Source organism: Heteronotia binoei, chromosome 20, assembly GCF_032191835.1.
Source record: "Heteronotia binoei isolate CCM8104 ecotype False Entrance Well chromosome 20, APGP_CSIRO_Hbin_v1, whole genome shotgun sequence".
Classification (NCBI taxonomy): Eukaryota; Metazoa; Chordata; class Lepidosauria; order Squamata; family Gekkonidae; genus Heteronotia; species Heteronotia binoei.
Window position 1 is genome coordinate 34,421,278 of NC_083242.1, and position 13,401 is coordinate 34,434,678.

Sequence of the window (13,401 nt, forward strand, 5' to 3'; positions counted from 1 at the left end):
AAACTGTAGTTTGGGAGCCACATGTGGCTCTTTCACACATATTTTGTGGCTTTTGAAGCCCCCCACTCTGTTGGCTGACTTGGAAAAGGCATTCCTCTCTTTAAATCACTTCGCCAAGCCAAGCCAGCTAGCAGCTTGGAGAATACATTTGAAGTTAAAGGTGCTTTCTTTCCACCTCTCTCTCTCTCTCCATCTTCCTTCCTTCTTTCCTTCTCTCAAATATCTGACGTTCATGTCTTGTGGCTCTCATACGTCTGACATTTATTCTATGTGGCCACCCTTGCTATCATCTCCAGACCACAGAGATCCGTTCTTCTGGAGAAAAGGGCAGATTCGGAGTGTGCTTTTCTCTTCACGCGTTTACTCCAACAATAGCCGACCATTGAAAAGATGTCAGCAATTGTTGGAGTAAATGTGATAAGAATTTAATATCAGCGTGAAGCGTAAAGCAAACTAGTGGCACAAAACTGTAGCTCGGACAGTGCTGGATTAAACCCTGTGGAGGCCCCTAGGCAGTGGAAATTTTGGGGGGCCCCTTGGAAATTAGCTCAGAGTGCCTGCCGCACCTCTCATGGCCCCTGCTGCAGCCTGCAGGCACCTTCTGAAAGTCCCTTTTGAAAAAGCTGCGGGGGAGAGGCAGAGAGAGGCAAACTTGGCGACAACGCCAGCAGCAGCCACACCAGGCAAGTCGGGCAAAGAGCGGCTCAGTTGCCGGCTGCGCGTGCAAGCTGGGAGGGCTGCAAGCAGAGGCAAACTGGGGGAAAATGCCTTCCAGGGGCCCAAAGGCGTGGGGGCCCATAGGCCAGCGCCTAATTGGCCTAATGGTTAATCCGGCTCTGAGCTGGGATAAAGCAGGAATGCGAAACAGGAATACAGACCGCTTATGCCTGTAAGCTGACGTTGGTACTTGAGAATGCGTTTTGAGTACCCTCCGCATACAATTGTGCAAATCCGGATGCGTCTAAGAAATTTCGCTACCAGTAAAGAAATTGGATTGTCTCTATTTTTGGAGAAGGCATTCTTTATTGCACTTTATTGAATTTCAAGAGGTGGGTAAGAGGTACTTTGTACACGGGGCCTTTGCTCTCCTTCCAGTCTCCTATCCGTGTGACTTTTTTCTGTTGCTTAGCCTCCAGATGGGGCCTGGAGATCTCCCACTTTGGCAACTGATCACCAGCTGGCAGAGATCAGCTCCCCTGGAGAAAATGGCCGCTTGGAAGGGTATTGGACCCTGCTGAAGCCCCTCCCCAAACCCCGCCCTCTCCTGGCTCCGCCCCCAAAGTCTCCAGGTATTTTCCAACACAGACCTAGCAACTCTTATCAAGGAGACAGAACAGTTCCTTGGGGTGTGAGCCCAAAACCCTGTAATTTTTTTTTGTTACTTTTGACACAGGTTAGTATGCAACATTTATGACCCCCTTTTTTCTCTCCAGTAAGAAGAAGAAGAAGATATTGGATTTATATCCCACCCTCCACTCCAAAGAGTCTCAGAGCGGCTCACAATCTCCTTTCCCTTCCTCCCCCACAACAGACACCCTGTGAGGTGGGTGGGGCTGAGAGGGCTCTCACAGCAGCTGCCCTTTCAAGGACAACCTCTGCCAGAGCTATGGCTGACCCAAGGCCATGCCAGCAGGTGCAAGTGGAGGAGTGGGGAATCAAACCCGGTTCTCCCAGATAAGAGTCCGCACGCTTAACCACTACACCAAACTGGCTCTCCGGCCCCCAAAGCAGCCTGTGAGATTCTTCCTTTCTCCATTTTGCTGTCACAACATCCCTGTAAGGTAGGACAAAGTTGAAATGCAGTGGAAGCTTTAAGACCAACGAAGTTTAATTCTAAGAGAGCCAGTTTGGTGTAGTGGTTAAGTGCACGGACTCTTATCTGGGAGAACCAGGTTTGATTCCTCACTCCTCCACTTGCAGCTGCTGGAATGGCCTTGGGTCAGTCATAGCTCTGGCAAAGTTGTCCTTGAAAGGGCAGCTGCTGTGAAAACCCTCTCAGCCCCACCCACCTCACAGGGTGTTTGTTGTGGGGGCAGAAGATATAGGAGATTGTAAGCCGCTCTGTGAGGAGGACCTAAAGAACCTCTTATTGAGGGTGAAAGAGGAGAGCACAAAAGTAGGCTTGAAACTCAACATCAAAAAAACTAAGATCTTGACATCCGGCCCCATCACACCATGGCAAATAGAAGGGGAAGACATGTAAGTAGTGATAGACTTCACATTTCTGAGACCCAAGATCACTGCAGATGGTGACTGTAGCCATGAAATTAAAAGATGTTTGCTCCTTGGGAGGACAGCTATGGCGAACCTGGGCAGTATAATAAAAAGTAGAGACATCAGCCTGCCAACAAAAATCTGTATAGGCAAAACGATGGTATTCCCAGTAGTAATGTATGGCTATGAGAGCTGGACCATAAGGAAGGCCGAGCGCAGAAGAATAGATGCTTTTGAGCTGTGGTGCTGGAGAAGAATCTTGAGAGTCCCTTGAACTGCAAGAAGATCAAATCAGTCAGTCCAAAGGGAAATCAACCCAGACTGTTCCCTGAAAGGTCAGATGCTGAAGCTGAAGTTCAAATACTTTGGCCACCCAAATGAGAAGGGAGCACTCACTGAAGATCTTGATGCTGGGAAAGACAGAAGGCAAAAGAAGAAGGGGACGGCAAAAGATAAGATGGCTGGACAGCGTTACTGATGTAACGAACACAAATTTGAGCAGACTTCAGAGGATGGTGGAAGACAGGAGGACCTGGCGTGACTTTGTCCATGGAGTCGCAAAGAGGCGGTCTCGACTGTTGGACTGAACAACAAGCAGCTCTGAGTCTCTGATTCAGAGAGAAGAGCGGGGTATAAGTCTGCAATCTTCTTCTTCTAATTATAAGCTTTCGCTTGCAAGCCCACTTCATCAGATGTACATGAAAGCTTATACCCAGAATTAAAACTGGACTAATACTTTGTTTCATTGCATCAGACCAACACAGCTACCCCTCCTGCATCTACCTGTAAGGCAGGTTAGGCTGAGAGTGTGGGACACCCAGTGAGCTTCCATGGCAGCATGAAGATTCCAACCTAGACCTCCCAGGTCCTAGTCTAATGCTCTAACCACCTGAGGTGCCACTCTCCAGGTGAGACCTGGGGCTCCCCTGGAATTACAGCTCATCTCCAGACTACAGAAATCACCTCCCCTGGAGAAAATTTGATGCTTTGGAAAGGGGACTCTATGGCTTTGGACCCAGCTGATGTCTCTGACCTCCCCAGGCTACGTCCCCAAATCTCCCAAGAGTTTCCCAACCTGGATAAGGCAACCTTACCATATAACCAGGGAGAACCTGACAACCTTATAACCACCACAGCTCTCTATTTGCCTTAAGTGCACAGTTTGTAAATCTAATGTAATGGTTAAGGTGTGCAATTCTAATGTTGTGATGAGGGCTGCCAGCTCCAGCTTGGGGAATCCGTGAAGACTTGTGGATGGAGCCTAGGGAGGAAACACAACAAAGTAGGCCGGAGGTTGCCAAATCCAATTCAAGAAATATCTGGGGACTCGGGGGGTGGAGCCAGGAGACTTTGGGGGCGGAGCCAGGAACAAGGTTGTGACAAGCATAACTGAATTCCAAAGGGAGTTCTGGCCACCACATTTAAAGGGACCGCACACCTTTTAAATGCCTTCCCTCCATTGAAAAGAATGAAGGATAGGGGCACCTTCTTTGGGGGCTCATAGAATTGGACCCCCTAGTCCAATCTTTTTGAAACTTCGGGGGTGTTCTGAAGAGAGGCGCCGGATGCTATGCTGAAAATCTGATGCCTCTATCTCAAAAAAAAACCCAGTTTCCCCCCACCCCAAATATGCAAGGCTAAATTTTCCATTATACCCTATGGGACTCGGTCTTCCTACGCAATAATGGAGTGCCCAGCATATATTTCCCTCCCCCCACTTTCTGATGACCCTGAAGCGGGGGGAGGGCCTCCAAACCAGGGGAATCCCCTGCCCCCACCTGGAGATTGGCAACCCTAGGCCAGAGCCCTCCTTCCTCTGCAGCCATTTCCTCCAGGGGAACAGATCTCTGTAGACTGAGGAAACGAGCTGGCCTGTAGGCTCCACCAGTTGATTGGCAATCAACACCGTACATCGCATAAAACCCCAGAGTGCATTTTCATGTTCAGAATGGTTTTGTGGGTTTTATCCCATGATGCATCAGTGTTGACCATGGTTATGTCAAGAGGGCTCACAGGAACTACCTTCCAGGGACCAAACTTCTCTTCTTTACATTAACTTTCACTTATAAATTAAAACAAACTACAGGTGGGAAGCCATTTATGACGACTAAAAGGCGACGGGCATTTAAGCCCCCGGTCAGGCACCTGAATAGCCACCCTTCTAACCTTCCGGAAAGGCTTATTTCGCTTCCTCTAATCAGCGTCAAGCGTTTTCATTTAGGCCCGCCTTCTGCGGACGGTCCGGCCAATCCACGCTAAGGTGGGCGGGGAGCGTAGGGTGGGTGGGAGCCCAGTTTCTTTTAGCCACGCCTTTTTTCCGTTTGTCAGTTGGCGACGTCCCACAAGGGTAAAGGAGAGACGTCTGCATAAGCTCCGCCCCCGCGCTCGCAAGACGTCGCCGTTGCGATCAACAGCGTGGTTGTGTTGACGGAGCTTCAGAGGAACTTCGCTTCGCTCGCACGCACGCGTCGGCTGGCTGGAGCATGCGCAGTGAGCCTCCCCCAGCCTCATAAAGAGTGCCATGCGTACTTCTCACTTCCGATATCTAGTTCAATGTCGCCATATGCGGGGCAAGGCACTAAGTAGTGAGTTGACTGTCGTATTTTTGCCCCACCCCCTTCAACTCTTGGTCCTTTATTTTTTAATTGTTTGCCGTGTCTTCTGTCATTGCTTTTAGAGTTTTTGTGCCTTATTATCTCTTTGCTCTGGCTTTCTTTTAGTCATCATCATAATCATCATTATTAGAACAAATTAGGAGTCATTTTGCACCTTTAAGACCAACAAAGTTTTATTCAGAATGAACAAAGCAGGAGTCAAGGCACTCCTTTAAGACCAACAAAGTTTTATTCAGAATGAACAAAGCAGGAGTCAAGGCATCCCTTTAAGACCAACAAAGTTTTATTCAGAATGAACAAAGCAGGAGTCAAGGAACTCCTTTAAGACCAACAAAGTTTTATTCAGAATGAACAAAGCAGGAGTCAAGGCACTCCTTTAAGACCAACAAAGTTTTATTCAGAATGAACAAAGCAGGAGTCAAGGCACTCCTTTAAGACCAACAAAGTTTTAATCAGAATGAACAAAGCAGGAGTCAAGTACCCCATATATATTAGACAAGTGGAGTCTATATATAATAGACAAGCTGAGGTTTTTCACACCTATTTGCCTGGACCCTTTTTAGTTGGAGATGCCGGGGCCTGAACCTGGGACCTTCTGCTTCCCAAGCAGATGCTCTACCACTGAGCCACCGTCCCTCCCCAAGGAACCCTTTAAGACCAACAAAGTTTTAATCAGAATGAACAAAGCAGGAGTCAAGTGACACCTTTAGGACCAACCATTTTTTTTTAATTTAGAATGTAAGCTTTCGTGTGCTCTTAAGCACACTTCATCAGATGAGGAATCAGTTACAGTGAGCAGAGCTGCATGTAGCTGGTAGGCGGTGGTTTAGAATGCAAAACGGTACAAAGTTAAAATCCAGTGACAGAATAGTAAAATTAACAAACTGAGCAAACCTTTGATCTGGGTAGCAGGAGCGTGAGAAACCAATAAAACAATAACACGTCAAAATGTGAGCATGTCTGTTCATATTGATAATAGTGTTGCTTATAACAATAGAGTGATTAACAGACATGCTCACATTTTGTTGCGAGGATATAATAGACAAGGGGAGAATGTACCCCACTTTGTGTTCTCCAAACATATGAAGCTGCCTTATACTGAATCAGACCTTTTGGTCCATCAAAGTCAGTCTTGTCTTCTCAGACTGGCAGCGGCTCTCCAGGGTCTCAAGCTGAGGCTTTTCACACCTCTTTGCCTGGACCCTTTTTTGGAGATGCCGGGGATTGAACCTGGGACCTTCTGCTTCCCAAGCAGATGCTCTACCACTGAGCCACCGGTGCCTCTACCCCATAAAACAGCCCCCCCCCAGCCCCAGATACCCATGGATCAATTCTCCATGGTTTTCTATGGGAATAAATCTCCATAGGGATTAAGAGTTCCCAGCAGACATTTCCCTCCCCTCCCCCCGCTTTCTGACCCTGAAGCAGAGGGGAGGGTCTCCAAACTGGGGGATCCCCTGCCCCCACCTGGGGATTGGCAACCCTAATATGTAATGAGGTAAAAAAACAATACCCCTGTTCAGGGATATCCCCGATATTCCTGAGGAGGTGTTTGTTCCAAGTTTCATAATAATTTGTAATTCAGCAGTTTCTCTCTCCATTCTGTTCTTGAAGTTCCTTCGCAGTAAAACAGCTACTTTGAGGACACCCATTGAATGCTTTGGAAAGTTAAAGTGTTCCCCCACAGGTTTCTCCGTTCTGTCATTCCTGATGTCAGATTTGTGTCCATTTCTCCTTTGGCGGAGGGTTTGTCCTGTTTGCCCTATGTAGAGAACTGGAGGGCATTTAATGGCATATATAATGTTGGAAGATGAGCAAGTGAATGAGTCTGAGACGGTGTAGTTAATGCTGTTATGGCCAGCGATTGTGTTGTCTGGGTGTATGTGGCAGCAAAGTTGGCACTTACTGCAAGCTCTGGTACCAGCGTCCATGCTCAGATGAGATGTTGTATTGTTGTGGGTGAGGAGTTGCTTGAGATTAGGGGGCTGTCTGTGTGCAAGAAAAGGTTTACCCCCCCCCCCCCGTACTTTTGAAAGAGAGCTGTCACTATTCAATAGAGGTTGTAAGTTGTTGATGATAACGTTGAACTGTTTTCAGTTGAGAGTTGTGTGTGACCCCTAGCGGTGTTCTGTTATTGACTGTTTGGGGTTTATCTCCTAACAGGTTTCCTCTGGGTATCATTCTGGCTTTGTTAATCTGTTTCCTGATTTCATCAGGTCGGTGCTTTAGTTCTAAAAAGGGTTTGTTGTAGATCCCTCTACCCTTTAACCTTCCAAAGTATTCAGTGGGTGACCTCAAAGTAGCTGTTTTACTGCAAAGGAACTTCAAGAACAGAATGGAGAAATGGCTGAATTACAAATTATTATGAAACTTGGAACAAACACCTCCCCAGGACTGAACAGGGATATTGGTTTTTTATCTCATTACAGATGCTAAACCCACTCTCAGAACTTCAATAACAGAATGGAGAGGGGAATTGCTGAATTACAAACTATTATGAAACTTGGAGCAAACACCTTCCCAGAACTGAACAGAGATGTTATTTTTTTTTAATCTCATTACATATGCCAAACCCACTTTCACCAAGTAGCGTGATGTAGCCACAGTATTCAAATGCATTTCTCTTTTAGGATAGTGTATCAGAATAATGCTTTTGTATTGACATACTCAAACTAGGGATATTGGCCGTTTATCTCATTACATACATCAAACCCATCTTCTACTATATTTTAATGTATTTTTCCTAATGGCAAACTAGAATGATGTATATATTTATATTACATGTTAAAAGGTAATTTAGTCGAGCAGGAAAAACTAATGGGAAAGAAAAGTCTTCTTTTTGACCCAGGTTTATTAGCAATAGAATAATTAACAGGCATGCTCACATTCTGACAGGTTACTGTTTTATGGTTTCCCACGCTAATGCAACCCAGATCAAAGGTTTTCTGCATTTGTTAATTTTACTGTTCTGCTATTGGTTTTTAACTTTGTACCACGTTGCATTCCAAACCCACCAGCTATGTGTGGTTCTGCTTACTATACCTCATTCGTCGCCTGAAGAAGCGTGCATGCACACGAAAGCTCACGTTCTGAATAAAACGAAGTTGGTCTTAAAGGTGCACTTGACTCCTATTTTATTGCACTTTTTGTTATTAATATTTATATCATAAAGCTCTGGCGGTTTGCCTTGGGGGGAAAGCCTGGATAGAAACCCTCGCCAAAGACACTCCGCTTTCGACGGGGAGCCGGACGTGCCTACGCGCTTTCCCGGCGCCTGCTCCGCTTCCCTGCGTCGGAGGGGGAAGAAGAGCAGAGCGTCGCGATGACGTCGCAGAGCGTCGCCGTCGCCGCGCGCCCGCCCTTCCTCCGAGGGCCGCGGGCGGGCGGGCGCGCCTGCGCACTTGGCGGCGGTCCAGGGCGGGCGCCTGCGCAGTCGGCGTCGGCTGGCGCTCTGAGGCGGAGGCTGCCCCTGAAGTTATTTATAATGTCGGGCCGGCCGCTGGTGACGTAGCGAGGAGTTCGGGCAGCGGCGGCAGGAACGGCGCCCCTCAGCCCCGGCACCTCTTCCCCCCCCGCCTCCTCTCGGGCCTGCGACGCCGCGGAGGGAGCCCGGCCGGCGGTGAGTGCGGAGAGAGGGTCCGGGCGCCGCTGCCCCGAAGGAAGAGGGTCGGGGGCGGGAGGCCTCCGCTTGGGCGGCTGGGAGGAAAGAGGGGCGGGGGCTCCCTGCCCTTCTCAGCCCGGGGGAAAAGGTTGGGGGGCGGACAGCCTCCTGCAGCTTGGGGGAAGAGGTTCGGGGGCTGATGCTCTTTCTGTCTGGGCTGCTGGGAGGAAAGAGGTTCAGGGGCTGATGCTCCTTCTTCAGCCTGGGCTGCTGGGAGGAAAGAGGTTCGGGGGCACCCTGCCCTTCTCAGCCTGGGGAAGAAGGTTTGGGGGCAGACAGCCTCCTGCAGCTTGGGGGAAGAGGTTCGGGGGCTGATGCCCTTCTTCTGCCTGGGCTGCTGAAGGGAAAGAGGTTCGGGGGCTCCCTGCCCTTCTCAGCCTGGGGAAGAAGGTTCGGGGACAGACAGCCTCTTACAGCTTGGGGAAAGAGGTTCGGGGGCTGATGTTCCTTCTTCAGCCTGGGCTGCTGAAGGGAAAGAGGTTCAGGGGCAGCTTGCCTTTCCCAGCCTGGGGGAAAAGGTTTGGGGGCAGACAGCCTCCTGCAGCTTGGGGGAAGAGGTTCGGGGGCTGATGCTCCTTCTTCAGCCTGGGCTGCTGAAGGGAAAGAGGTTCAGGGGCAGCTTGACGTTCCCAGCCTGGGGAAGAAGGTTAAGGGGCAGGCAGCCTCCTATCTCATGGGGAAAGAAGTTCGGGGGCTGATGCCCTTCTTCTGCCTGGGCTGCTGAAGGGAAAGAGGTTCAGGGGCAGCTTGCCTTTCCCAGCCTGGGGAAGAATGTTAAGGGGCAGACAGCCTCCTATCTCATGGGGAAAGAGGTTCGGGGGCTGATGCCCTTCTTCTTTCTGGGCTGCTGAAGGGAAAGAGGTTCAGGGGCAGCTTGCCTTTCCCAGCCTGGGGAAGAAGGTTAAGGGGCAGACAGCCTCCAACAGCTTGGGGAAAGAGGTTCGGGGGCTGATGCCCTTCTTCTTTCTGGGCTGCTGAAGCGAAAGAGGTTCAGGGGCAGCTTGCCTTTCCCAGCCTGGGGAAGAAGGTTGGGGGGCAGACAGCCTCCTGCAGCTTGGGGGAAGAGGTTCGGGGGCTGATGCTCCTTCTTCTGTCTGGGCTGCTGAAGGGAAAGAGGTTCAGGGGCAGCTTGCCTTTCCCAGCCTGGGGAAGAAGGTTGGGGGGCAGACAGCCTCCTGCAGCTTGGGGGAAGAGGTTCGGGGGCTGATGCGCCTTCTTCAGCCTGGGCTGCTGAAGGGAAAGAGGTTCAGGGGCAGCTTGCCTTTCCCAGCCTGGGGAAGAAGGTTGGGGGGCAGACAGCCTCCTGCAGCTTGGGGGAAGAGGTTCGGGGGCTGATGCTCCTTCTTCAGCCTGGGCTGCTGAAGGGAAAGAGGTTCAGGGGCAGCTTGCCTTTCCCAGCCTGGGGAAGAAGGTTGGGGGGCAGACAGCCTCCTGCAGCTTGGGGGAAGAGGTTCGGGGGCTGATGCTCCTTCTTCTGTCTGGGCTGCTGAAGGGAAAGAGGTTCAGGGGCAGCTTGCCTTTCCCAGCCTGGGGAAGAAGGTTGGGGGGCAGACAGCCTCCTGCAGCTTGGGGGAAGAGGTTCGGGGGCTGATGCTCCTTCTTCAGCCTGGGCTGCTGAAGGGAAAGAGGTTCAGGGGCAGCTTGCCTTTCCCAGCCTGGGGAAGAAGGTTGGGGGGCAGACAGCCTCCTGCAGCTTGGGGGAAGAGGTTCGGGGGCTGATGCTCCTTCTTCTGTCTGGGCTGCTGAAGGGAAAGAGGTTCAGGGGCAGCTTGCCTTTCCCAGCCTGGGGAAGAAGGTTGGGGGGCAGACAGCCTCCTGCAGCTTGGGGGAAGAGGTTCGGGGGCTGATGCTCCTTCTTCAGCCTGGGCTGCTGAAGGGAAAGAGGTTCAGGGGCAGCTTGCCTTTCCCAGCCTGGGGAAGAAGGTTGGGGGGCAGACAGCCTCCTGCAGCTTGGGGGAAGAGGTTCGGGGGCTGATGCTCCTTCTTCAGCCTGGGCTGCTGAAGGGAAAGAGGTTCAGGGGCAGCTTGCCTTTCCCAGCCTGGGGAAGAAGGTTGGGGGGCAGACAGCCTCCTGCAGCTTGGGGGAAGAGGTTCGGGGGCTGATGCTCCTTCTTCTGTCTGGGCTGCTGAAGGGAAAGAGGTTCAGGGGCAGCTTGCCTTTCCCAGCCTGGGGAAGAAGGTTGGGGGGCAGACAGCCTCCTGCAGCTTGGGGGAAGAGGTTCGGGGGCTGATGCGCCTTCTTCAGCCTGGGCTGCTGAAGGGAAAGAGGTTCAGGGGCAGCTTGCCTTTCCCAGCCTGGGGAAGAAGGTTGGGGGGCAGACAGCCTCCTGCAGCTTGGGGGAAGAGGTTCGGGGGCTGATGCTCCTTCTTCAGCCTGGGCTGCTGAAGGGAAAGAGGTTCAGGGGCAGCTTGCCTTTCCCAGCCTGGGGAAGAAGGTTGGGGGGCAGACAGCCTCCTGCAGCTTGGGGGAAGAGGTTCGGGGGCTGATGCTCCTTCTTCTGTCTGGGCTGCTGAAGGGAAAGAGGTTCAGGGGCAGCTTGCCTTTCCCAGCCTGGGGAAGAAGGTTGGGGGGCAGACAGCCTCCTGCAGCTTGGGGGAAGAGGTTCGGGGGCTGATGCGCCTTCTTCAGCCTGGGCTGCTGAAGGGAAAGAGGTTCAGGGGCAGCTTGACGTTCCCAGCCTGGGGAAGGCGTTGGGGGGCAGACAGCCTCCTGCAGCTTGGGGGAAGAGGTTCGGGGGCTGATGCTCCTTCTTCAGCCTGGGCTGCTGAAGGGAAAGAGGTTCAGGGGCAGCTTGACGTTCCCAGCCTGGGGAAGAAGGTTAAGGGGCAGGCAGCCTCCTATCTCATGGGGAAAGAGGTTCGGGGGCTGATGCCCTTCTTCTTTCTGGGCTGCTGAAGCGAAAGAGGTTCAGGGGCAGCTTGCCTTTCCCAGCCTGGGGAAGAATGTTAAGGGGCAGACAGCCTCCTATCTCATGGGGAAAGAGGTTCGGGGGCTGATGCCCTTCTTCTTTCTGGGCTGCTGAAGGGAAAGAGGTTCAGGGGCAGCTTGCCTTTCCCAGCCTGGGGAAGAAGGTTAAGGGGCAGACAGCCTCCAACAGCTTGGGGAAAGAGGTTCGGGGCTGATGCCCTTCTTCTTTCAGGGCTGCTGAAGCGAAAGAGGTTCAGGGGCAGCTTGCCTTTCCCAGCCTGGGGAAGAATGTTAAGGGGCAGACAGCCTCCTATCTCATGGGGAAAGAGGTTCGGGGGCTGATGCCCTTCTTCTTTCTGGGTTGCTGAAGCGGAAGAGGTTCAGGGGCAGCTTGCCTTTCCCAGCCTGGGGAAGAAGGTTAAGGGGCAGGCAGCTTCCTCCAGCTTTGGGAAAGAGGTTCGGGGGCTGATGCCCTTCTTCTTTCTGGGCTGCTGAAGCGAAAGAGGTTCAGGGGCAGCTTGCCTTTCCCAGCCTGGGGAAGAAGGTTAAGGGGCAGACAGCCTCCTATCTCATGGGGAAAGAGGTTCGGGGGCTGATGCCCTTCTTCTTTCTGGGCTGCTGAAGAGAAAGAGGTTCAGGGTCAGCTTGCCTTTCCCAGCCTGGGGAAGAAGGTTTGGGGCAGGCAGCTTCCTCCAGCTTTGGGAAAGAGGTTCAAGGGCTGATGCCCTTCTTCTGTCTGGGCTGCTGAGGGGAAGGAGGTTTGGGGGCAGACAGCCTCCTACAGTGTGGGGGAAGAGGTTCGGGGGCTGATGCTCCTTCTTCAGCCTGGGCTGCTGAAGGGAAAGAGGTTCAGGGGCAGCTTGCCATTCTCAGCCTGGGGAAGAAGGTTTGGGGCAGACAGCCTCCTCCAGCTTGGGGAAAGAGGTTCAGGGGCTGATGCCCTTCTTCTGTCTGGGCTGCTGAGGGGAAGGAGGTTTGGGGCACCCTGCCTTTCTCAGCCTGCAGAAGAAGGTTGGGAGGCGGACAGCCTCCTACAGCTTGGGGGAAGAGGTTTGGGGGCAGATGCTCTTCTTCAGCTTGGTCTGCTGAGGGGAAAGAGGTTCAGGGGCACCCTCCCTTCCCCAGCATGGAGAATAAGGCTAGGGGGCAGGCAGCCTCCTACAGTTTGGGGAAAGAGGTTTGAAGACAGATGCTCCTTCTTCAGCCTGGGCTGCTGAAGAGAAAGAGGTTCAGGGGCATCTTGCCATTCCCAGCCTGGGGAATAAGATTTGGGGGCAGACAGCCTCCTCCAGCTTGGGGAAGAGGTTCAGGGGCTGATGCCTTTCTTCAGCCTGGGCTGCTGAAGGGAAAGAAGTTTGGGGGTGCTTCTCTAGGTCTGGGGAAGGAGGTTTAGGGGCGGATGCTCTTCTTCAGCCTGGGCTGCTGAAGGGAAGAAGGTTCATGGGTGCTTTTCCTGGCCTGGGGAAAAAGGTTTTGGGCGGAGAGCCTCCTACAGCTTGGGGGGAAAAGGTTCAGGGGCAGATGTTCTTCTTCAGCCTAGGCTGCAGAGGGAAAAGAGGTTTGGGGGCACCCTGCCCTTCTCAGCCTGGGGAAGAAGGTTTGGGGCGGACAGCCTCCTACAGCTTGGGGAAAGACGTTCAGGGGATGATGCCCTTCTTCAGCCTGGGCTGCTGAAGGGAAGGAGGTTTGGGGGCACCCTGTCCTTCTCAGCCTGGGATAGATGGTTTGGGGGCAGGTGCCCTTCCTGAAGAAAAGGTTTGGGGACAGACTGCATCCCTGTGCCTGGTCTGCTGAGGAGAAAGAGGTTTGGGGGCGCACTGCTTCTCCAGGTTAGAGGGAAAAGGTTCGGAATCAGACGCATTTCCTGAGGGAAAGGTTTGGGGGTTGACAGCCTCCCACAGCTTTTGAGAAGAGGTTCAGGGTCAGAGGCCCTTTTTTAGCCTGGGCTGTTGAAGGGAAAGAGGTTTGGGGACATACTGTTTCCTTCAGCCTGGATTAAAAGA